This window comes from Hirundo rustica, chromosome W, assembly GCF_015227805.2.
Source record: "Hirundo rustica isolate bHirRus1 chromosome W, bHirRus1.pri.v3, whole genome shotgun sequence".
NCBI classification, from domain to species: Eukaryota; Metazoa; Chordata; class Aves; order Passeriformes; family Hirundinidae; genus Hirundo; species Hirundo rustica.
In genome coordinates this window covers 26,410,874-26,437,835 of record NC_053487.1, presented here as the reverse complement: position 1 = coordinate 26,437,835, position 26,962 = coordinate 26,410,874, and positions in this window count along the sequence as shown.

The window sequence follows — 26,962 nt, the reverse complement described above, 5'->3', positions numbered from 1 at the left end:
TTTTTGGACTTGCCCATTAGCAGAAGGGAGTCAAGACTATTTCGCTTTTCAGTGGGAAGACCCAGACACAAATAGAAAACAACAGCTAAGATGGGCATCCCTTCCCCAGGGGTTTGTTGACTCACCTAATTTGTTTGGACAAGCCCTAGAACAGCTACTGAGCCAATTTTCCCCAGAGGAGGGGACCAAGATCCTGCAATACGTAGATGACCTGCTAATTGCGGGACAAGACGAGGGGAAAGTAAAAGCTTGCACCATATCGTTACTAAATTTTTTGGGAGAAAAGGGACTGAAAGTCTCAAAGTCTAAACTTCAGTTTGCAGAGCCTGAGGTAAAGTACTTGGGACATTGGATTACAAAAGGAAAAAAAGATTAGACCCAGAGAGGGTGGCCAGTATAATAGAGTTACCTCCCCCGAGAAACAAGAGACAAGTGAGACAGCTGCTGGGGCTCCTCGGATACTGACGACAGTGGATAGAGGGCTATAGTGAGAAGGTGAAGTTCTTGTATGAAAAACTAACCACAGACAAGCTGAAATGGACTCAGCAAGATGATAGAGAGTTAAGGCATGTAAAGGAAGCTTTAATTGCAGCCCCTGTCCTAAGCCTCCCAGATGTGAAAAAGAAGTTCCAGTTGTTCATAGATGTGAGCAACCACACAGCCCATGGAGTCTTAACACAAGATTGGGCAAGGGACAAAAAATCTGTAGGTTATATCTCTAAATTGCTGGATCCAGTAAGCAGGGGATGGCCCACATGCCTAGAGGCAATTGTGGCAGTAGCCCTGCTAGTAGAAGAAGCTAAGAAGATTACCTTTGGGGCCCCGTTAGTAGTATCTACTCCCCATAATGTAAGAACTATCCTGCAGCAAAAGGCAGGTAAGTGGCTTACAGATGCTAGGCTTTTAAAATACGAGGCCATACTCATCCACGCACTTGAATTGGAACTAAGAACAACCACAGCCAAAAACCCAGCCGAGTTCCTCTTTGGAGAAGCATCAGAAGGGCCCACCCACAATTGCTCTGAAATGATAGAACTCCAAACAAAGGTTAGGGCCGATCTAGAGGATGAGGAACTGGAGGAAGGGGAAAAATGGTTTGTGGATGGATCAGCCCGAGTTTTGGAAGGGAAAATAAAGTCAGGTTATGCCATCATAGATGGAAAAACAGGAAAAGTAGTAGAATCTGGCCCTTTAAGTGCATCCTGGTGTAGTGGTTTCACGTTCACTAAATTTTGGTCTCGGTACTTACTCTTTTTGTGAGAGAGAGACTAGGAGAAAAACAAAGCAGGCTTAATTTTAAAATTAACAAATAGTTTATTAACATACACTAAAAGAATAGAAAAAAAGAAAGTTGGAATGAAACTTCAAAAAAACACTTTTCCCTCCTCTTACAAACTGTCTACTTTCTTACAAAACAACATAAAGAGACAAAACTTGTAATTTTCAGTTAGTTTCACTATCTGATAATAGTCTTTCATCAATTCATTAGGGGAAGAGTATCTTCTAGAGTCATGGATCCCACTGACAACTTAAAACAGTTCTCTTGTGGGTTTTAAACTGTTACAAAAACAACCGCCTGGAAAAACTTGCTTTTGTGACCCTCCCAGGAGCAGTTTCCCAAGCTGCTTATGGGTCATGGGTCTTAGACATTTGCATACTGGGGTGTCACCTTTTAAAGATGAATAACTTTAAAGCAAAGGATTATTCACCTCAAGGTACAGAGATATCTTCTCACTTCTTCACTGGTGCAGGGGGCTTCTCACCTTTATCTCTGTTCAAGCATCTTATAAGATATTACTTAGTTCATCACAAACACCTTTGCTTAAATCTATACAAAAATTAAAACAATCATCTCCCCAAATGCATATCTTTCCCATGATTTAAAGGAATGACTTAAATATAGAGTTCATTTCCATGGCTCAAATAAGAATAGAACAACCAACTCTTCAACCTTCTGTCTTAATAGTCTTTTTACTCTTGCTGTACTGACTTCATTTTGTTGTTCTTTATGTTCACTCTGTCTTTTCTTACTCTCTCAGAGAAGGGCTAAGCTCTGGAAGCTTCATGTTGCTAAGAAAGAGTTAAATCTGCTCGGAGTCTTTGTCTCCTCTCTGTAGCTCGTGGTGTTAGATGTTCAAGGCCGAGCTGATGGGGGAGGAAGAACTCACAAAAACATCAGAGATTAGAGCACTCTGGCAGTCTGGAATCACAAAAAAACCAGGCAAGATCATAAATGCTTTCTCAGCCCACCCCTTGGTGTAAATTGGGGTGGCTTCAGCCCAAATGGTGCTCATAGCTCTTATCAGGGCCAAGCAGAGATCTCTCCCTGCTCTAGGGAAGTTTGGAGAAAGTAGCTGTTGCAAAACAGCAATCTCTCCTTCCCCCCCTTCACCCGGGAACTGAGGGAATCCATCTAGGCTTCAGGTCAGCTCCCCGCCCCCCCCCCCCCCCCCCCAAAAAGGGGGGGAGCAGCAGGCCCAGCTCGATGTTACCTGTCTCTCTCTGGCCAAAGGAAGAAGGAAAAAGACATACCTACAGGAAATCAAGGGGTTTTATATAGTACTTCCCAAAGTCGCAGCCAACAATTTCAGTGGTCAGAGTAGATGTCAATATTCTAACTAACTCTCTGATAAGTCTCTGTCTCTCCTAAAGCAATTCCCAGGTCCTGACCTGGAGAATTATTTTACATTCTTTTATAACTAAAAAACTAAACTGTACTATCCCATGACACCTGGTCAGCACAAGCATGTGAACTATATGCAGTCCTGAGGGCTCTAAAAGGATTAAAAGGAAAAGCAGGAACCATTTACACAGATTCAAAATATGCTTTTGGAGTGGTACACACATTTGGAAAAATTTGGGAAGAAAGGGGATTAATGAACACACGAGGGAAAAGCCTAGTACATGAAAATTTAATAAAACAATTTTTAGAAGCTATAAAGAGCCGAAAGCCATCGCTGTAGTATATGTAAAAGGGCATCAGGTGGGGATGCAGTTCAGAACAAGGGGAAACCATCTAGCAGATCAGGAGGCAAGAAGGGCAGCACTCCTTACCCTAAATACTCCAGAAACCCTAGAGGGTAAACCTCAGGAATTTCCTCCCTGTCCTTCTGAAAAAGAGATAGAGGAATTCAGAAAGATAAGAGGAATACTAGAAGATGGGAAGTGGAAACTACCAGATGGTAGAGAATTAATACCAAAGGACTATGCCAGAAAAATCTTAAAAAGGCTACATTTGCAGACCCACTGGGGAACCCAGGCCCTGGCTGAGCAATTCTTAAAGTTCTTTGGGTGTAAAGGAATCTATGAACTAGCAAAACAGGAGGTCCAGGGATGTATGACGTCAAAGGATAAATAGATCTAGGACCAGGCAGGCATCCCCAGGGGGACGTCCTTTGGCCTACTGCCCATTCGGGAGGATCCAAGTAGATTTTACTGAGTTACCAAAAATTGGGAGGCATAGATACCTATTAGTGATAGTAGATCAATTAACCCACTGGGTAGAAGCATTCCCTAGTCCTCGGGCCACCGCCCAAGAGGTAGCTAAGAAACTACTGGAGGAAATAATACCGAGATATGGAATCCCAGACTCCATAGATTCAGATCAGGGGACGCACTTCACCTCCAAAATCATAAAACATTTGGCAAATGCCTTAGGAATTCGGTGGGAATACCATACGCCCTGGCATCCCCAGAGTTTGGGACAGGTAGAAAGGATGAATCAAACATTGAAAGCTCAATTATCAAAAATTATGCTTAAGACCAAGATGTCATGGGTGAAGTGCCTCCCCCTTGCACTTTTAAACATCAGGACTCAACCCCACTCAGGACCAGGGTTGTCCCCTTTTGAGATGCTATACGGAATGCCATATGAACACGGAATGCCAGTGGGACACCCTTGAGTTGAGGATTGTCAAATACAATCTTATCTTGTATCAATTAATAAAAATTTACAGGAACTTCAAAAATGTGGACTAATATTGCAGAGTACACCCTTAGGATTTGCCATCCATAAGATCCAACTGGGAGACAAGGTGTTAATCAAGACGTGGAAAGAAGCACCGCTAACTCCTCACTGGGAGGGACCTTTCCTCGTCCTCTTGACCACAGACACTGCAGTAAGAACCGTGGAAAAGGGCTGGACACACTCTTCCCGAGTAAAATAGGTCGAGCCGCGAGACAACATTCCAGAGTGGAGAATAACCTCTTCACCGGGAGACCTGAAGCTGAAAATTCACCGACAGACTCAATGACCAGCCGGTATTTGATAAGTTGTATCCAAATGGGGTGTACTTATTATCCTTTTGTTCATTTTAAGTGTGCTCATTGTAAAGAGATTTGGGTAGCCCATTGTTACAGAGGGATCAGACCTTGGAGCCTGTGTGAAAATTGTTTAGAGGAGGAAAGGCGGCTTCTATTTGTTGCCACTGAAGCAAGTATATTAGAATTGGATTCCCCAGGGTGGTTCCATTTATTCACAAATGGGTTGAGGAGGAAGCTAAATACAAAGGCCGAGCCTCTAGCAATTAAGTGTAGGAGGGCAGTAAAAGTACCCTGTATAGCAGACCAAATAAAATTGGCCACGTGGGGCACGTACAAGAGGCAGTATGCTAATAGGACAGACTATGGAGGCCCAGAAGAATACCCTTGCTGACGAGAAGATGGTTTACCTCACCGCTGGTAGCAACCGGGTAGGCAGAAGCAAAGGCAGAGGGGTACACCTATGGGTAATCCTAGTGATCCTGAGCCTAGTCGTGTACCGCATGAATGGCCTCCCCAACCCTAAGGGACAAATGGGGCAGGAAAGGAAGTGCCTGAAAGAGACTCAGCAAGAGCCTACCTGGGGCCAGGATATAGCTTTCCAGGTACATTTTAATTGCCCAAAAATCCAACAAAGGGGGCTTTGCAACCACAACGAAAGTTGGTTCATGTGATATATGTCCTAAAGTTAATTCGTGTTAAGCAATAAAATATATAATTCATTCTTGGCAGAATATAATAATGTATCATATAGCATTAATCTACTTTATACTAAAAAGTGTGTACAGGGTTAACTGAGACGAAAGCTGCACAGAGGGGCACGGGGAATTTCTGCCAGGAATCATTGCAAAAACAGCACAAAGGAACAGAAAAAGGAGATGGGTGTCCTGATGATCTCCTGATTGTATCAGATCATTATCTTATCTGTTCCAGACGATGTTACCATTTCCAAAACTTCTCCGGACGCAGCAATCAGGACATTGTTCTGCTTTTGAGGAACTATTCAACAGACCCCGGACACGGACATGAATATCTAATGAAGCTACCTCGAGGCACGGGTCTCACGGTCTCAGTTGGCCCTCAGCGAGAAACTGTATAAAAATCCGCAGTATGAGACCCAATTTGTGAACTGAGGGGGTAACAGGCTAGCATAGTCAATTACCGTGTTCACCCAGTGCCGAAGTCCCGGGATTCGACACTGTCCCTTTTAATTGTAGCTACCGGAGACTGTGTTTGAGTCTCATAATAAAATTCTAAATTTTGATTCACTGAATTTAGCTTATTGAGTTTATTACAGTTCAGAATATGTAAATTAAAAGAAAAAAACATATACCATGACCCAGTGGCAATGTCTAGAAAAAGGACGGATATAAGTAGCATGCCCATAATTCCCATATGTGAGAGGTGTTATAAAACTGTGTGGGTTGGGGGTAAAAAAAAGAATCCACCTTTGTAGCATACTTTCAGGTAAACAAACTGTGCTATGACCAGAATAAATTGGGGATGTGTACGCTGAACGGAAAAACCTATTGGGTAGGGCAGAATAAAAAACTTAAGACAGCTTCCCTAAGCAGCAGGCCCATCATCCTAGATCTGTTAAGTGAGAACCATGAAAGAGTTTGCTTAAAGTTAGAAAGGACCTTCTGCTTCTCTAAAAATGAGGAAGGGATGGACCCAGAAAGCAAAATACAGAAAGTGGCCCAGGAATTAAAGAGACAAGAGCTGGAAGCAAAAAGAAAAAGGATGGAGCAAGAAAGGATGAAGTCACTCAGTGAGCAATACGAACAATTAGAAAGGCAATCTAGTGATTGGGGTTTGCCAGCCTCCAGTAAAAATCTTTTTATAGAATTAATGCAGGAAATTGCCACTGAATTGGGACTGTCGAACTGCTGGATTTGCGGGGGACTGAAATCAACTGAGAAATGGCCCTAGAAAAGTGAGAGTTTGGCTCCAAAACAATTTCTGAAATGGGACAATCAAATAATAAAAACCATGTCACGACCTGAGTGGTGGACCTTAGACAAAAGGATAATAGGGACCATATGCATTAGTAGAGAAGGGAATAAGTACACTGAGATAGTGGGATATACTCCTTGTATATCCACTCTGGCTGTCAATTCTAATAATAAGACTAAGGCCAGGCAGACTGAGCCACCTGCAGGATACTGGAGCAGAAAGAAAGAAAAAGGGTGTGACTGGATTAGTGAAATTGAACTATGTTGGAATAAACTTGCTGGAGCCAACCCTTACCAATCATTAGGGAACCTAAAAGAGTTTTGGGAAATGCCAGAAAGCACATAAATTAAATGGAAAGCCCCGAGTGGAATCTATTGGATATGTGGGAAAAAGGCCTATAGTGAGCTACCCCGCAAGTGGAAAGGATCCTGCACTCTGGGGATGATCAGACCTTCCTTTTTCACACTACCCTGATCCGAAAGCAATCTACTAGGTGCTCCGTTATATGAGACCCTAAACAGGCAAAAAAGGGAGATAAAAAGAGAACTTCCAAATGCAGGGGGAAACCAGAAATAGAGAAGCGAGGAATGGCCAGCAGAACGGATAATAGAGTATTACGGTCCTGCAACCTGGGCCCAGGATGGTAGTTGGGGTTACAGAACCCCGGTCTACTTACTAAACAGGTTAATCAGATTGCAGGTCGTAGTAGAAACAGTGTCAAACCACACCTCAGATGCCTTAGAGCTATTAGCCCAGCAGCACTCATAGATGAGAGCTTTTGTGTATCAAAATAGAATTGCTTTAGACTACCTGTTAGCAGAAGAAGGAGGAGTATGTGGGAAATTCAATGATTCAGAATGTTGCATAGAGATAAATGACTATGGAGAAACTATCAGAGGCTTAGCAGCTGAAATAAACAAAGTGGCACATGTCATGTACCAGTTCAAAAATGGAATTCAATCCTCCAAGCCTCCTGGTGGGATCAATTGTTTGGGACTGGGGCTTGGTGGAAGAAAGTGGGGTTCTTCATTCTATGTTCAGCAGCAGGAGTTATCTTCCTACCATGCCTGATACCGTGTTTCATTCGTCTCATTCACACAGTAGTTCAAGGAATGCAAATCGCAGCGTTACCCACAAATCCCGAGTTAGCCTCAGGGGGCTTTAGCAAGAACAGTAAAGTATCAAAAATCATGAAGTTAAATGAGGAAAGAAGCAGGGCAGCAGAAGTTACAGCAAAGTTCAAGGCCCGAGTACAGGAAGGAGATGCGTGTAAATCATATTGGAGTGAACCCGAAGAAGAGTGGGAGGACTATAAAGATGATGTTTAGAGTGTAAGAAGTCTTTTTGTGTTTGATAACATTCTTGTTAAGAGGCTTTTTTGTCAAAAGAAAAAAAAGGCAATAACAGGAACACGAATTAAATGTGTTTATATAGAAGGGGAGGGATTGTAATATGTGACCTAAAGTTAATTCATGTTAGGTAATGTGATATGTAATTAATTCACGGTGAAATGTAGTGATATGCAATATAAAATTAATCTGCATTTGGTCTGATTTAAGATCTGTAAACCTAAAGCGTGTTTAGGGTTAACTAAGACTAAAACTACAAGAAGGGGACACGGGGGTTGGGGAAGGAAAGAATTTCTGCCGGGAAAAGCCTCGGGACAACCAACAAAACTAAAAGAATGGAAAATGAGGAGAGTGGTCACACCTTCCCCGGAGATGGGCGTGCTAACAATCGAATGTTTTGGAGGAGATTGGTATCTCATCTATTCCGGCCTGATTTAACATTTCCAAACCTTCTCCGGACCCGGCAATCATGGCATTGTTCCATTCTGAAACTCTATTCAACTGACCCAGGACCTGAATATGAATACCTAATGAAGCTACTATGAAGCAAGAGTTCTACGGTCGCTGTCCACTCTCAGCGAAAGGCTGTATAAAAACTGGAGGTGCTGGGCACATTTTGTGAACAGAGGGGGTTACGGAGTGATAGAGTCAGTTACCACGTTCACCCAGTGCCGAAACCCCAGGGTTCGACGCTGTTCCTTTTAATTGTGGCTGTTGGAGACTGAATTTAAGTCTCAAAATAAAATTCTAAATTTTGATTTACTGAATTTAGCTTGTAGATTTATTAGTGTCCAACATAGATTCCTCCTCTACTGATATCTGAACCCCCATTTCTATGTACCCAGCCACCTACCTGAGGTTGCTGCATTTGTTTTTTAAGGCTTTTGGTCAACCCAGTTTTGTCTGGCTGGGCTCCACCATCTTACTGCTATTAAGTCTGCAGTCCCTTACCTGAATTACCTTGGTATCACGTCACATATGACATCGAGGTCACCAGATGACAGAGGAGGTACAACTGACACTGAAGAAGGCTCCAAGCATCAGCACTTTATTTCTTTCCAGTACAACCTTTTATGCCCTTCATCTTATGTGCATTACACCTGTGTGCCCTAGCTACCCTTTTGTGATTGGTCAGTACACCTCAGCACTCCATGTTTCATTGCCTTCAATACTATTCACCTGTCCCACACAGTTGTAGCCCATTAGGGATGAGGCTTGGCCACAGCCCCATTCCCAATCACCACAAACTGTGTGCCTACAGCTGGGATGTTTGTGAAGTGAGGGGATGGCTCCATTGTTTGCTCTAAGGGTAACTGAAGCTCTGTTGTTTGCAGAGTTGTGCAGCCATGGCTTTGATGATAACTGATGGCAGGATTGTTAAAGTCTGGCACCAGGTTCTGGGTGGATGACCAGCACTTGGCTGTTAGTGTGAAATAGAACAGGAGGCTTTGGAATTGGGAACCCAGCCTCCTGTTTAACAGGGCCTGAGAAAGGAGCCTAAAAGGAGGCTCGTGATGAGACATTAAATTTGAAGAATTAGGGATTTTTAGGAAAGTTAAGATAATAAGTTGCTGAAATAGCTGAAGTAGATAGGCAAGCTTTGTTCACAGTTAACAGAAGCTGGATCTTAGATGTCCTGGATTTAGTTACTCATTGCTTGTCAGCTTTATGCTTATGTAGCTGTTCTTGTAACGAAAAACAAAATGTGGTAAATAGGACATAAGATAGCTGCAGATTTCCTGCTTAAAGGACCCATTGAATACAGGAAACTATAAGTTCTACCAAGGATTCATTTGTCACAAATGCATTGAAAAGGTAGAAAAGTCAGAATGAGGAAGACTCATCTTACTTCCTCATTTTGGGTGACCCCTCCCCAGAATAGACCCCCAACTCATTTTAGGAAACAAAGTACGCATGCTTAATAGCCTTTTTGCCAATTAGCATACGAAGCGAGGAATGGGGGGTTACAGGGTTATGAATATGCATTTGTATTTTGGGTATTCAACACTTTTGTAAATAAAAGGCTTTGTAATTACCTGTGAATTTCACAGTGTGTATTAGGGAAATATCCTGCCGTGCTGCCCAGCCGTAATCAACATACACTTTCTAACTTTAAACTGTTAGAGAGTTTTTGTCCGTCACAGTTGGGTATGGATACTAGATCAATACCCATATTTCTTTAATAAGTCATTTTGGCGAGCCAGGTAGGAGACTGCTCTCTCTGGCCGTGGGGCCAGCGGGGTCCAGGACCCCTCTGGGCACCCACCCGGAATTTTCTGGGAAGAGGGCTCCTGCGGTCCTGCTGACCACCCGGGGAAAGACCAGAACCTGCTGGAACTACGGACAAAAGGTATGTTTATATTTGAAAAAAGGTACCTTGGTATAGGCGGTTGGTAAGACACGAGAGACATCTCGTGCACAACATACGCCTCTTGGGTTTGTTTGTAAAAGTTGTGACAGCTTTGCGGAGCCTGGTATCAGTGGTTTGGTAGTCCGTGTCCCATAGTGGGGACAGCGGCAACCTGTCTTTGTCGTGTCATCTTGCAGTTTTGTGTCCGGTTGTGTCCCCGCTCCGGGTGGGAGCTGACCCCCAGCTAGCTCGGGTCAACACAGACACAAAGTTTCCAGTTCGTTTTGGCTTCTCGGCTTAGCAGCTGGACCCAAAGGTGACAGTCAACAGCAGCAGAAGAGAAAAGGCTGGCTCTCAGCTTAGCAGGTTAAAAGATGTTTATTAGCAGAGATCTCCAAGCTCCGAGGCGAGTGGCTGAGAGCTTCCAGGCTGAGAACCCAGCGGCTGAGAGCTTCCAGGCTGAGAACCCAGCGGCTGAGAGAGCCTCTTCCTCCCTCCTACCCCCTATAAGCGGGGGAGGGTCCCAGGGAGGATACAAGAAGACAACAAATCAGGGAATTCAGGGGGTAACAAGGTGTGCCCACCCCCAAGCTTCAGACCACTAAAATCCAGAGCCAAAGGAATTTCCCCCAGGCTACCTATCACCTGAAGCCCTCTCCCGGAGATTTCACAATCCGGGAGGGACCCCGGGAGTGATAGGCAAGCTGCCCCAGAGAGGGGGGTTGGGGCAGAGGGGATGTTACATGTCATGTGAGGTATGGGATGATTGACACAAAACACCTTATTATACAGACAACACAAAAGGGATACAGAATTGGGGATACAGTGAAACGAACCATAACATAAACTTCTTACAAAAATCTAATAAAACAGTTCTGCACCACCACACAGTTTAAAGATGACTTGGTAGTCCGTGTCCCGTGAGGGGGCAGCGGCGGCAGTAAAATAACCGGTTTTGTTGTTGTGTATTAGGAGCAGTGGTGGCTCCGGTTACAGTTTGTGGTTTAAAGGTACCTTGACAATCCATAATCCGAGTGGCGAGCCCGTTCTGGGACGCGAAGGGTCCCATTGTGGGTCACGGAAAATCCCGATTGCGGCCCCGCGCGCCGGGTGTGTGTGGTGTGAACGGATCCGTGTTTTGTGGTCTCGTGGTTTTGTGTGTTTGTGTCTTCAGGTGTGGAAGAATTATTGGTGCACCATATGTATCGTGGTCTGTGGGAGTTTGTGTTGTAAGCGTTTTGATTTGTGTGATTTTGGAGTGTGTTAGTAACCTGTGTAAGTGTTTTTAGGAGTTTTGCAAGCTTGAAGTTGTAAAAGCCTTTTGAATTCCCCACCTGATCAGCAGAGAGATACCTCTGTTTGAGAGAGTGGAAGGATTTAAAGTGTTTGTATTGTATCCAGATTGTGTGCTGGAGAGGAATTAGACCGTGTGTGAGCTTGAACAGCGTGTGCTTTTGGCAACAAGATTTTGCTGACGTTTTGTTAGGTGAAAAACACATTTGTGCAAGTTTAACTTGTTTATTTTTTGAGCTAAATAGAGCGAGCAGCGTAAAGAGGTTTGAAACCTGAGCCAGCCCCAGCAATCGTGGGGGGGTGATTTGTTTCCCTGGTAACCGCAGGGGAATCCAGGCTCTGCAGCTTCGGGCCGCGTCTCTAAACTCCCTGTAAAACCCAAAGAAGTTCTTTTGGCGAGTGTTTTAGTTAAAGAAAGAAAAAAAAAAAAAAAAAAAAAAAAGTTTTTGCTTGTTTGTGAGGCTTGCTGTTGCTAGAGTGTGTGGTAATATTTTAAAGTCCTGGTGGTGTAGTCCCTAACCACAGAGTGGAGAGGCAGCGTGGGATCAGGGTTACCCCCCCACCTCCTTCTCACAGAGGGATTTGTGTGTGGTGTCCCCGGCCGAAATCCGTAGGATTTTTCGGCGAGACCTTGTTGACACTTCTGGTGGAGTGTGTTTGGGGTCGTGAGGGACCCCTGGCTATTTTCTTTGCGAGCCTAAAACAGTTGGTGTTTGGAGTTGGGTCTCTGTGAGAAAAGGCTTTGATTGTGTGCAGAAAGCAGAGAGCCCAGAACTTATGCCCAGAGCTGGCAGAAATAGCCAAGAGGTTTTTGGTGCTGAGATATGATTAAGCAGCATTCACCTGATTGGGCACATCTGCAACTGCTACTTGATGCCTTAACTGAAACTGAGAAGCAATTAGTTTTGAAAGTGGCTGGGGATCTGGCTGAGGATGATTGTAGGACAACACAGGAGGATGTTAAAGATGTATTTCCCCTTCAAGACCCAGGCTGGGATCCTAATGATGATGAGGAGTTAGGGCGGTTAAAGAGATACCAAGAACTAATAGTAAAAGGACTAGAAAGAGCAATCCCCAAAACCATAAACTGCTCAGCCTTATATGCTATCAAACAGGGCCCCTCTCAAACACCTAAATTTCTAGATCACCTGCGAGATGCAATGCGCCGACACACCACCCTGGATTCTGGATCTGATGAAGGAATGCAGCAATTAATAAATTTATTTTTAGGACAATCCACAGGAGACATCACGTGGAAACTCCAAAAGATCTGGGATCCAAACAGCTGGAATTTAGAAACTTTACTAAATAAAGCATAAAAAGTTTCTAGTAACCAGAAAGAAGGATATAAACAGGGATGAAGAAATTAGTAGCAGTAGTAAAAGAAGGAGAAAAGGAAAAACGTGGGCAAGGTCCACCAAACCAAGGACCACCCTGACTGGGAAAAGATCAATGTGCATTTTGCAAGAAATTTGGTCACTGGAAAAAAAGTGTCCAGAATTAAGAAAGGGTGATGAACATAAAAAAGGTGATCAGAAAAAGGAAAAAGTAGTTGCTTATGTAAAGGAGGACTGAAGGGGACCGGAGGGCCCTACCCTAGGAGACCCTCTGGTTATAGTCAAACTGGGGAACAAAAAAAAAGAAGTGAAATTTTTGATAGACACAGGGGCAACATTTTCATTGTTGAATAAGGCCCTAATACCTGTAACCAATGACTATGTTATGGTAAAAGGGGCAACTGGCCAATCTGAAAGAGCTTATTTTTGCAAACCATTGAAGTATAAGTTGGGAAAATAGTGGGGCATCCATCGATTTTTATACATGCCTAATGCTCCATCTGCACTTTTGGGCAGAGATTTGCTAGAGCAGCTGGAAGCAAAAATAATATTCAAAAATGGGGAAATTAGTTTGGAGGTAAGGGATCAACAATATGTAGAACTGTTAAGCTTAATGCTAATAACCAAAGAAATTGAAGTGGCAAGTGAAAAGGAAAATTTTAGGAAAATAATGGATCAAGTATTTCCAGGAGTGTGGGCCTCCAATATACCAGGAGGAGCAAAGGATGCACTACCAGTGCAAATCAGGCTCAAAGAAGGAGGACAGCCAGTAAGGGTTAAACAATACCCCCTAAAGAAAGAAGATATAGAAGGGCTTAGCCCAATTATTGCGAACTTTCTGCAGCTAGGACTACTGAGAGGGTGTCAATCTGATTTTAATACTCCTATTCTGCCAGTAAAGAAACCTGATGGGTCATACAGATTAGTACAAGATTTAAGGGCTGTTAACAAGGTAACTGAAGACTTGTATCCAGTGGTTGCCAATCCCTACACCTTGTTAACCCGTTTAACACCTGAACTAACTTGGTTTACTGTTCTACATCTAAAGGATGCTTTCTTTTGCCTCCCTCTCCATGAAGCCAGCCAGAAAATTTTTGCATTTGAGTGGGAAAGCCCTAAAACTGGAAGAAAAACTCAGCTCACATGGTGTGTGTTACTGCAGGGGTACAAGAACTCCCCCACTATATTTGGGGAGCAACATGCAAAGGATTTAGAGTCCTGGGAACCTCCACCAGGAGAAGGACAGTTACTCCAGTATGTGGATGAACTCTTAATAGCCACCCAGACCCAGGAGACATGCGTGGACTGGACGGTAAGCCTCCTAAACTTTCTAGGCCTGCAGGGGTATCGAAGAAAGCCCAAATGGTGAGGCAAACAGTTATTTACCTGGGTTACGAAGTAAGGGCTGGACAAAGGACTTTGGGGCAGGATTGCAAGGAAGCAATATGCCAGACCCCAAAACCTCAGACAGTGTGAAATAACTAAGAACCTTTTTAGGCATGACAGGGTGGTGTAGACTGTGGATTTATAACTATGGGTTGCTTGTTAAACCTCTGTATGCCTTGATCACGGAAGGGAGCAGAGATCTTCAGTGGACAAAAGATGCAACCCAAGCCTTCAACCAACTAAAGAAGGCCCTTATGTCAGCTCTAGCCCTGGGACTTCCAGACGTGAGTAAACCATTTTTCCTGTTTTCCCACAAGAAGCAAGGGATTGCCTTAGGAATATTAGCACAGAACTTAGGCCCGTACTGGAAGGCAGTGGCCTATCTTTCCAAACAGCTGGACACGGCAGCTAAAGGATGGCCAGGGTGCCTCAGAGCAGTTGCTGCAGTAGCAATAAACATCCAAGAAGCATGAAAATTCACCCTAGGCCAGAAGATGACTGTGCTAGTATCTCACAAAATGTCTGCAGTCCTTGAGGCAAAAGGGGGACATTCGCTCTCCCCACAGAGGTTTCTGAACAAGATGATGTTGTACTTGTAGTAACTAACATTGTGAACCCAGCTTCCTTCCTCAGCGGGAGTATGGGAGAACCAGTGATCCATGATTGCCTGGAGACTATTGAAGCCACCTACTCGAGCCGCCAGGATCTGAAGGACACCCCACTTGAGGATGCTGAGACCTGGTTGTCTTGGTTTTGAAAAGACAGGTGTCTGCTATGGAGAGGCAGGCCCCTCTAGGAAATGAGGAATTTGAATCCTTCCCTCCGTGTTATTATAATTTGGAAGATTAAAAAAAACCCAAAAACTTTTCAGTCAGAGCTATGGGGAAAAGGAATAACAGTCCTTTACTAGTAAATATAACAGGACAGACAAAAAACAACAGCAATTATAACAATAGTAGAACAGAACCAAGAACCCCGAGGGCAAACGGTGGAAGCTTCGGCGCTGATGGCTGGAAGCCGGGCATGGTGGACTGTCCTCCGCAGGCAGGGGGTGTCCTCGGCAGGCAGAGGTGGCAGTGCTGGAGAAGCCGCAGCGGCTGGACCCGGGCTCACCCAAAATCCAGCAGGACAGTGAAGAAACTCCGAATTCCTGGATACTCCAACAGATGGTAGAATTCCCAGGACCAGACTCCTTCATTAACCGTGGACTCCAGCAGCCAGCAGCCCCTGATCTCTGCTCCCCGGAAGACCAGAGACCCCTGACCCCCACCCTCAGCTCTCTATCCCGGAGCTTTTTTTTCCCTCCCCCAAACTAAGTGATCAGCTTCTTTTTGTCCAGGATAAGTACTCAGCATTTAGTCTCCTAGCAACTTGGAGGGGGAAAAATTCTACAGGAGACTTAACCCTCAACACTGGTTTACTGATGGAAGCAGCTATGTCGTCAGTGGAAGAAGGCATGCTGGGTATGCAGTTACCACAAGGAAAAAGGTAATAGAGTCTGGACCATTACCAACTAATACATCTGCACAGAAGGCTGAAATAAGTGCCTTAATCCGAGCCCTAGAGCTGGCAAAATGAAACGAGATCAACATCTACACGGATTCAAGGTATGTATTCGGAGTGGTTCATGCTCACAGAGCCATCTGGAAGGAAAGAGGACTGCTGAATTCACAAGGCAAGAGTATTAAACATGCACAAGAGATACTGAGGCTATTAGATGCCGTACAACTACCTGAGAGAGTAGCCATAATGCACATCAAGGCACACCAAAAAGTGAGCTCTGAATTGGAAGAAGGGAAAATGCTGGCAGACAGAGAGGCAAAAAAAGCAGCAAAAGGTGAAGTACCTGATAAGGCTGTTGAGGCAGCATTGATTCCAGATGGAAAAATTTCTATTGAAGGAAAGCCAATGTACAATAAGAGAGATAAGAAACTTATCAAGGTAGAAAAGGCAAGTTATAACCAGGAAGGATGGGCTGTAACAGAAGAAGGGAAACTTGTAGTACCCTCCTATTTGTTGTGGTCATTAGTACAGAGGGAACATGAGAAAACACACTGGGGAATAGATGCCCTGTATAACCAATTGAAAGAAAGAATCATGGCCAGGAAATTGCAGGGCACAGTGATACAAGTAACTCGTCAGTGTAGTCTTTGCCTCCAAACTAACCCTAAAAATACCCCAAAGCCTAAAGTGGGACAAATTGGGAAAGGTTGTGGACCTGGGCAACAATAGCAAATTGATTTTACAGAACTGCCCAGGAAGGGAGGGTATCATTACCTATTGGTGTTAACTGATACCTTTTCAGGATGGCCAGAAGCCTTTCCTGCCAGGACAACTGAGGCCCGAGAGGTGACCAAAGAGCTCTTGCAAATATGTGGCTAGAACTCAAAATGGAGAACTAGATGGGCTGGTACATAATGTACAACCTGGGGATTAGGTGTATGTTAAGTCTTTTGAAGAAAAAAACCTTAGAACCACAGTGGGAAGGACCATTCCAGGTGCTCCTCACTACCTTCACTGCAATCAAGATCAAAGAACAGAAGGCCTGGATCCATCACTCCTGAGTGAAGAAAGCCCCAGAGGGAATTTGGAAGGTCACACCAGGCGATAATGAACTGAAGCTGAAGCTCACTCGGAACAACAAATAAATGGACTGATAGTTATTATGGACATTATGTGGAAAGTTGTAACTATTGTAGTAAATGCATCCAGGCAAACAGACAACTTCACTTGTGTATATAAGACAAGGTTGTGTCTGTCTTAGGACAGCATGCCCCATCATAAAGATGGACAACCAAATTGTGAATGAGACTCAATTCAATTTGTGTGTTTGCAATTTTGTTAGAATTATTTTTCCTTTCGGGCACCTGTAAAAGCCAACCTAGCCACTGTGCAGAAGATACTGCCTGTGCCCATAGGAATGAATTTGACTTTAGTTGCTCAATTGTTGAAACATCACGAATTGAGAGAAATCTTGAGAGAAATTAGAGATGATGGGAAAAAGACATTATTTACGATACACCATGACACAGAGACCATCAAAAGGGTTTTTAAAAGGCTTGAGGAGCATTGTCTCATTAGTGGGATGTGCCTTTTAGGTGGTCACTGACAGCAACTGGTATATTGAATGCCTTAATCCACCCTATAGTTATGTTGCTTATTTTGGTCAGCATAAGTTTAGTGTTATCCATTGTAATACTTGTTTGGAATTGGAGGATGCTACGACGAGTGGCAGCTTTAACATCACTGTCAAAGGCATATGGCTTGATCTTGAGAGACACTAGCTGCATGGCTTGGATAGATGAGGAAGACTGTATACTGAGTAAAAGAATTTACTCATTTCAAAGAAGAAGTGGGGAATGAGACATTAAATTTGAAGAATTAGGGATTTTTAGGAAAGTTAAGATAATAAGTTGCCGAAATAGCTGAAGTAGATAGGTAAGCTTTGTTCACAGTTAACAGAAGCTGGATCTTAGATAAGCTATCCCAGATTTAGTAACTCATTGCTTGTCAGCTTTATGCTTATGTAGCTGTGCTTGTAATGAAAAACAAAATGTGGTAAATAGGACATAAGATAGCTGCAGACTTCCTGCTTAAAGGACCCATTGAACACAGGAAACTATAAGTTCTACCAAGGATTCATTTGTCACAAATGCATTGAAAAGGTAGAAAAGTCAGAATGAGGAAGACTCATCTTACTTCCTCATTTTGGGTGACCCCTCCCCAGAATAGACCCCCAACTCATTTTAGGAAACAAAGTACGCATGCTTAATAGCCTTTTTGCCAATTAGCATACAAAGCGAGGAATGGGAGGTGACAGGGGTATGAATATGTATTTGTCTTTTGGGTATTCAACACTTTTGTAAATAAAAGGCTTTGTAATTACCTGTGAATTTCGCAGTGTGTATTAGGGAAATATCCCACATGCAGCCCGGCCGTCATAAACATACACTTTCTAACTTTAAACTGTTAGAGAGTTTTTGTCCGTCACAGTTGGGTATTGTGATATGTGACCTAAAGTTAATTCGTGTTAGGTATTGTGATATGTAATTAATTCGCGTTAAATATGGTGATATGTAATATAAAGTTAATCTGCGTTCGGTCGGATTTAAGCTCTGTAGAACCTAAAGTGTGTTTAGGGTTAAAAAAAAAAAAAAGCTAAACTGTAAGAAGAGGACACAAGGATTGAAAGACAAGGAGGGTCCCTGCCGGGAAAAGCCTCAAGACAACCAACAAAACTACAAGAATGGGAGAAATGGGGAGATAGGCCGTGTCTCCCCCGGAGATGGGCCTGCTAACGACCGAGTGATTAAGAGAAGATTGATATCTTATCTGTTCTGGCCCGATTTAACAGTTCCAAACCTTCTCCGGACCCGGCAATCATGGCATTGTTCTACTCCGAGAACCTATTCAACCAACCGGGGACCTGAACATGAATACCTAATGAAGCTACCATGAAGCAAGAGCGCTACGGTCGCCGTCCACACTCAGCGAAAGACTGTATAAAAATCAGCGGCTCTGGGCACACTTTGTGAACAGAGTGGATACGGAGCGATAGAGTCCGTTTCTGCGTTCACCCAGTGCCGAAACTCCGGGGTTCGACGCTGTTCCTTTTAATTGTGGCTGTTAGAGACTGAATTTAAGTCTCGAAATAAAATTCTAAAATTTTGATTTACGGAATTGGGCTTGTTCATTTATTACAGGTATCAATACTAGATCAATACCCATATTTCTTTAATAAGTCAGTGACTGTATCCACATAACAGATCCCCAGACTGGAGCTGAAGAGGATTTGCAGGACCCCTCTGCCAAATGGGAAGAGCGTGTTTAATAATGGGTCTTTAAAGATGGTGGAAGGAAAACAAGTTATCAAATATACTATAGTAAAGGGAAGGGAATTACAAGAAAGGGAGAAGCTACCATGCACATGATCAGCTCAAGCAGCAAAGCTGTATGCATTTGTGAGAGTGTGGGAATTAAACCAGGACAAGATAGTGAATGTTTTTCCTAATTCTAAATATGCATATGGGGTGATACATGCATTTGGGAAACTATAGGAAAAAAGAGGTTTATTAACCCGCAGGGGAAAAACATTAGCTTATGAGAGCCTAATTACTTGCTTGTTGGAAGTGGTGGACTTACAAAAAAGGTAGAAATAAGAGCTGTTAAGGGACATCAAGCAGAGTGCTCAGAAGAGACAATAGGTAATCAACTGGTCAATGGAGATGTTTGAAAAGCAGCACTTCTGCCAGAGGTGTCTGGGATCCTCCTTTTGCCCCCTGTGGCTCAGCTGTTGCCAGGGGGAGAGGGGAAATGGTGGTGGTGGTCTTTTCTACCAGAGGAGTTGGAGATAATTAAAGGTGGTAGAGCAAAAGAAAGAGGGAAGAATTGATTTACAAAGGACAGTAGACAACAGATGCCAAGTGTGCTGGTTTTGCATTAACTGACATTTAGTGAGGAGGTAAGAAGCCACACACGAAAGTGATTTTCTAAGAGAAGCTACTAGAGTCTCCTCTGTGCCTGACAAAACCAATCAGTGACTAGTTTTAAATGCTGACACCTTGTTAAACCACTAGAAAGTTGAACACACACGTTAAAAACAAACCCCAGGAAAAGCTCTCTTACTTCTGGATCCTGAACAGGTAACAGGGTCATGTGGCCCGTAGGCCTGGCAGGGCTGGGCTGGGCCCTGCCTCTGCTGCAGCATTGGCCAGGCCAGGCCAGGCCAGGCCTCCCCGCTCTTCCACCGTGGCCAGACCAACCCACAGTTATGCTAAAATTCTGCCACTGATGAGTTTCACCAGAAACCACCAGGCATGGGGAGGGGAAGCCGTCATCCTGCAGCTAAAATTGAACAAAGCAGGGACTGGAGACCAGCTATGCGGCCAGAGAGGCTGCTGCTGTTCTGGCCAGGCCCCCTGAGATCCTGGCACAGCCCCAGTGCGGCCTGAATCTATCACCGTCACTGCTTTGGACACTGCCTGGTAGAAACCATCAATGACCCTCTGCAGGTCCAGGCAGGATATTAACTCTTTCATTGCACAGATGAAACTTGCAGAACATTGATCCTCTCTCAAGTGAGAGAAAAGGACAGAGTGAGGACACATAGAGAAACAACATGAAGACACCAAGATCAGTAAAAAAAGAGTCAAGTCCCAGATGGGAGGAGAATAAGAAGATGCCTTAGTCTTCGGCTGAAATTCTTTTTCAAGGCCATGGTGATGGACTGTGAAACACTAGAAATACCCCTCTAATTCATGAAAAAAGTATGGGAGAATGGAGTGTTCAAATTGCAGACATGAGCAAAGGTATTTGTGCTGAAGCAATTAAATGTTGCAGTAGCTGTGATCTCATGAGAAGCTTGAACAGAGAAAGAGAGATGAGAGTGATGAAGACCCTTTGCCCCCAGGGAAAGAAGAAGACCTCTGTTCCAAGAGATGAAGATGATCTCAGAGACAGATGAAGAGAACCATTGCTTTCGAACAGCTCATCCTTAAAATAGTACCCCATAAGTTTGACATGGCCCATGGACGCAGCTGTGGGAAGGCTGCATGAGATGGAAGGGACTTCACGAATGCAGATTTCTCAGCAGCTGCTATTCTGTAGGAGTTTTCTTCTCACACCCAAAGTCCTGTACCAGGGTTAAAAAGATGAATGGAACTTGCAGCTTTTTGGTCTTTAGAGATGTTTATTCAGTTTCTTATCTCAAGGTCTGCACGCCGCCAACATCTGGCTTAACACGCTGGAAAACACAGCTGGCAAGAACACCAGCCAGAGAATTCCAAGGTCTTTTAAAGGTTTCTAGTCCAATTAACTCTTAAAATGTACTATATTTACAGTTTTGTGCCAATAATTGTTACCTATTCTAAACATGCAATTTCTGCATCAAACCCATTCTACCAATGTCTCTGTGCCATCATCACAGCAGAAAATGGAGAAGAAGAAGAAGAAGAAGAAGAAGAAGAAGAAGAAGAAGAAGAAGAAGAAGAAGAGGCACCGCCCCAAATCCTCCATCTTGTTCTTATCTATCTCCATACTAAAAACCCAAAACTACAATTTTTCACCCTGTGACAAACTGAACTACTATTTATTTCAAATCTTCGTTGCTTTTAATTCATCTCTAAGTGTTGGAAGTTTTTCCCATGGACTAAGGTCAAAGGCAATGCTTTTCTGGGGTCCCAGCCAGGGTCTCAGACCCCCCAGGGCAGCTCGAGGGATTTTCCGCGTGCCCTGGACTTCAACACTATTCATGAGAATTGAAGCCACAAGAGAACTGTTTTCTTGTAGAGAAGTCTCAATGACATGGCAAAAGAGACTCCTCTCCCTAAGAGAACTGATGAAAGACTATTTTAGAGGTGATAAACTGACCTAAGTCCCAGGTTTTGTCTCTATACGTTGTCAGTGGGAAAGAAAAGTAGCTTGAGGGGGGAGGAGAAGTGTTGCCATATTATGTGAGCTTTTGTGAGATGGTTACATCTCTGTAGCTGAGTTCTCACGGTTTGTACTGTAAACAATCGTGTTTTCCACATTCCTTTCTGATGAGAGTCAACTGATTGACTTCTAGCCTGGCCAGTGGGATGGAGAGGTGGTAACCTTGTTCTCCAATCCCTGGTCATTGTTCAGAATCCATATAAGCGAGGTCTTTGTAAATAATAAAAGTTCTTTTCTTCAGTTTTCGTGGAGTCAGATTCTGTGACTATCTTTTTGTGTCCTCTAGCGACAGAGAAGTGTTCTGAAGGTTTTATTCTCATTCTTCGTATTTTTTTTCTTTTATTTTGGTTCTGTTTAAATAAAGTTTTCTTTATGCCCTTTAACGTTTGAGCCTGCTTTGCTCTTCTAATCCTATCTCACAGGAGAAAAGGAGTAAATAATTCAAGTGGGTTTATTGGTGTTTGGCCAGCACTCAAGCCACCACGTTATTTGGTGCATTGTCCGGGAAACTCAAATTGGCAAACGAAAACCACTACACTAAGAACTTTGAGCCTGCAAATATTGGGATGGCTTGGCTCCATGGGGGGGGGGAATTGTTGGGACTCTTGAGGACTGCCTTGAGTCTTTGTTTTAGCAAAACAAGCTATTGACATGTGCCTGGCTGTCGGGTTTTTTCCCTGAGATTCAGGTGGTTTTAGAGTCTTTTGCCCTCTGCAAAGCTCTGAGCCAAACGCAAGAAAAAGACGGAGTCTTCAGATTCTGATTTTTCAAGGTTGGCACTTCGTTTATTATTTCTTATCTTACAATTTTCTCAGTGCCCCACAAAGGTCTGTGCAGCTGCTTGGGCATCCGGTGACTCCTCGACTCCTCTCGAACGGGGCTGTCGTTATCTTTTATACTAATTGCTACGTATTCTTTATTTGTCATTACTTGCCAATACCTATCACTTATACTAAACAGGTCATCTCTACTTTGACCCAATCTCTTTAAACTACTTTGTGCCACCGTCACTGCAGAAAATGGAGTGAGGAAAGAAGAAAGAAGAAGCAGGAGACAACGCCCCAAATCCTCCATCTTGCTCCCATTCACTTCAATGCTAAAAACCCAAATCTACTATTTTTTCACCCTGTGATAAGCTAAACTACTATCTTTCACACTTTTGTGGCCTGCAATCCCTTCCGCAGTGCAGGAAGCCTTTCCCATGGACTGAGATCAAAGCCAATGTCCCTCTGGGCTCTGTTCCAGGGTCCCAGACCCCCCTGTCCAGGTCTCTGACCCTCCAGGGCAGCCAAAGGAATGCCCTGGACTCCAATACCTGGCCACAGTTAACAACCAGCCTGTAGAGGAGATTGCAAGCCAGGGGAATGATCTTGGGCTATATGTCCTTTCTAGGGATGTCAGGTGTACTTTCCTGAAATGCCCTAGGCAAGAGGGCTTAGATATCCTCTGGTAGTGGTATGTCTGCTGGCAGGGCAAGGCAGAAGAGTTTCTAGTCTCTTCAGCAACTATTTGATCAGTAAACAAGTGGGATTGTGAATGCACGGAACTTGGACAAGGGAACTCAGACAAGGGAACTCATTTTGCAGGGGGATCCTTCAAGGAATTATGGCTGCTTTGAGAATTCAGTGGAACCTCCATACCCCCTGGCACCCTGAGAATTCAGGTCAAGTAGAACAGATAAATGGAGAAATAAAGAAACACCTTTTGAAGCTGGTGATAGAAACTAAAATGCCATGGGTACGGCTCTTGCCATTGGCTTTAGCAATGTGAGAAACTACACTCACTTTTAAAATTTAAAAGGTTTATTAAACCTTTAAAAAATACAACAAAAGACTGAATAAGGAGAAAGAGCATCCCTGGGAGTCTCCGTGACCAGCAGCCACGTTCTTGTCTACAAAATGGCCTTTTATACCCCGGTGTTACATCAGCCAGCCTTGGCCCCTTCCAAAGCCTGTCAGTCAACTTCTCTTTGTTCTCCATTGGTGGAGATCACTTTCTTGCAATTTGATTGGAGGTCAGGTGTTGCCATGCTGTGCCTCCTAGTAACAAGCCAGCCCTCCCCAAATGCCCCGACTACCAAGGCCATCCTGTGACAACAATACAAGGGGGAGGGGAAAGAGGACTATGGGAGGACATATCACAATAACATAACTATACATCTACAGAACTCCTTCTAACATACACATAATATTTATCCCTTAACTGCGAGAGCAAACCATCTCAATATTCATCTATAACAGCAAGAATAAGGCCCAGACCCAGAGGACATGTTTATCACCCTTTGAATTGATGCTTGGAATTCCTTACCCTTGCAATTCCCAACCTAGTGGGGGGAATAAGTGATATATATTTAAAATAATATGTAGACAGGATACTGTGTCTCATGAAATCTCTTTGACAGGAAGCCCAGTTAACGCAGACGCTGCCTTTGGACTTTGCTGTTCACAACATCCCACCAGGAGACTGAGTCCTGGTTAAGGAGTGGAAAGAAGCACCACTGCTGGCAATGTGGCATGGACATTTCCAGGTGTTACTCACCCCAGAAACAGCCATCAAGACAGCTGAACACAAATGTAACCATCACACTAGGGTCAAGGTCTCTGGAGCCCCAGAGATTTGGGCATCTCAGCTGGAGGAGAAGGATGGGAGGCCACAACTGACACTCCGCAGGAGTGGACCGGAGCAGTAGCCAATGCGTTGACATTGGGGGAAGCCTTGTGTGCCTACCCATACTGTCTGCTGAAATAGTCTGTATGGGCATCCCTCCCTTCAGATCTCCAGTCCCTGGGGGGCTAATCCTTGCTGTCATTGTTTTCTTTATGTTAAGCTGTTTCTGTGCCTTCACTCACCACAGGTGGTATGCACGACAACTGTGAGAATTAGATTAGGAGATTAGTTTACACCATTGGAATGTTTTTCTTAATAATCTTACCTTTATATTGTCAGTTAAGTTTGGGCCAGAAGTGGGAGAATATTTTTTTTTAGTCCTAGGAGAAGAAGTAGCAAAAGCCTTTAAAATTAGCAATTGTTGGATCTGCAGAAGGCCAGGAAGATCTGACAACAGGCCATGGGTGGCCAACATGCCTATCACAGGTTAGCTCCAAACTGGTCAGGAATATGTTATGTAGGATACATTAGACTGATGTTCTTTTTGCTCCCACAAATTCAGGGAAATCAGTTAGAAAGAAGGGGGAGAGTGTGGAAAATTAAATGACTCAAACTGCTGTTTGCAAATAGATGACAATGAAAAAGTGGTGAAACAAATAACAAACGGAATAAGAAAATTAGCTCATATACTGGTTTAACCATGAAAAAGATGTGAATGGGACATGTTTTTGTGGTTACCTTGTGGACTAAGGGTTAAACAAATGCTTTTTTCCCTCTTATGTGCCATAGCAACTCTCATCTTTTTACTATGCATGATCCCTTGCTTAGTGCAACTTATTCAACGTGGTCAAAGGGATGCCGGTAGTAGCTACGCCTACAGATCCAGAAATGGTGACAAAGGGACAGAAAATTATGTCACTGCAAATAATTGCAAAACCAAAAAAGACCCAGGAACAGAAAGTTAAGTCAATGATAACTAAGGTTTGTAAAGACAATTATTGAGAAAATAAAAGAGGAGGGATTGAAATAAATGAGGGACTTATCTTTACAAAGAAACTGTGGGTCTGCTGGTAAATAAAGCTAGATACTGAGAGATAAAAGAAACAATGGGAAGGATTCCGCTGATTGATACATGGAATGAGAGATTTGTCTTTACAAACAAGCTGTAGGTCTGCTGATAAATAAAATTGGATACTGAGAGATAAAAGAAACAATGAGAAGAACAATAAATTTAATAAAGAATTCCACTAATGGACACAAGGAAAAGACGAGGGGGGTTTTACATTAGAAGGGGGTCTTAAGTATTAGGTGTTCCAGGAAGTCTGTACCTCTCAAGTACCTCAGCCAATGGGGAACGATAGAGGGACATGTGGCCGGGAAATTAGGATATAAAGGAGCTGCACCAAAAATTTGAGACACCCCAGGGGAATGCACCATGGCCTTTCCCTTTATGTGAATAAAGTAACAGGACTCTTCTGACTCCTTTTTTGGACATAAAGCCCTGGTGTTTGTGGATGCTACAGATGGGTAATGCAATGGTTGGCTCTCACAATTAAGGAATGAACATTATGTGTATGTTAAGAGAAATTTTATTGATGTATAGTTATGTTATTGTGATTTGTTGTTTAGATGTCCTCTGTTCTCCCCATAGTCCTCTTTGTCCCCCTGTATGGTTGCCAATGGACAGCCTTGGTAGTTGGGACGTGGAAGGAGGGTGTGTACCTGTGCCCCTTGCATGGGGCAGTTGGGAGGAGGGAAGGCTTGTTACTAGGAGGTGTGGCATGACAACACCTCACCTCCAATCAAGTTGCAAGTGATTTAGTAAAATATGGATATTGATCTAGTATCAATACCCAACTGTGACGGACAAAAACTCTCTAACAGTTTAAAGTTAGAAAGTGTATGTTTAATGCAATGCCAGGAAGTGCCTGAGATCCCTTCCCTAATGCACACTGCAAAGTTACAGGTGATTACACAGACTTTTTATTTACAAAAGTCTTGAATACCCAAAATACAAATGCATATTCATAACCTTGTTACCTCCTATTCTCCACTTCATATAGTAATTACCTAAAAAGCTATTAAGCATGTGTAGTTTGTCTTTTGAAATGGGTTGGTGGTCCTTTTGTGAGGAGGGGTCATAAAAAGGAGGAAGGAAAATGAGTCTTCCTCGTTCTAAACTTTCAACCTTTTCACTGTGTATCGAGAAAAATGATAGCTGGGTGAACTCCAGATTCCTGGCTCAATAAGTTTCTGGATGTTAAGAAATTACCATTGTCTTTGTTACTTCAGATGTACCTTATCAGTTTCTCTGTTTCTCATTATAAGCACAGCTAAACAAACATAAAAATGACAAGCAATTAATTATTTAGATCCGGGATGACCATCCCAAGTCCGGTTTCTTTTAACTAACCATTAACTACTAATTATTTTAGCAAAGCAATTAATTCCAGCAAAGCCTGTCTTAAACTACAATCTTAACTTTTTCTAAAATCCTTAATTTTTCAAAGTTAATTTCTCACAAGAAAGTAGCCTCCACCAACAAATGGCAAAGAAGAACTGACTGACAGACTTTGGGAGGGCCCAGGGTTGCCTGATGCAACCCCAGGGGTATAAAAAGTGGAGCAGCCATTTTGTAGACAAGTCTGTAGCTGCTGGGTCACCTACTCCCAATGTGTTGTCCTTTTTCCTTATTCAGTCCTTTGTTGTATTTTGTTAAGGTTTTTTAATAAACCTTCCAAATTTTTAAAAGTGATCATCTTTTCTCATATGGATTAATCTTCCTGACAATGGCCTGCAGAGGAACCTTGGCTCTGGCACCTGGAGCACCTCCTTTTCTTCTTTCTTTACTGACCTTGGTGTCTCCATTTTTTGTTTTCTCTCACATGTTCTCACCTCTTCATGTTCTCTGACTACAAGAAAAAACTGCGTGCCCCACTTTGTTTTAATTTTTTTCTTTAATATGTTATCATGGAGGCATAACCATCATCTCT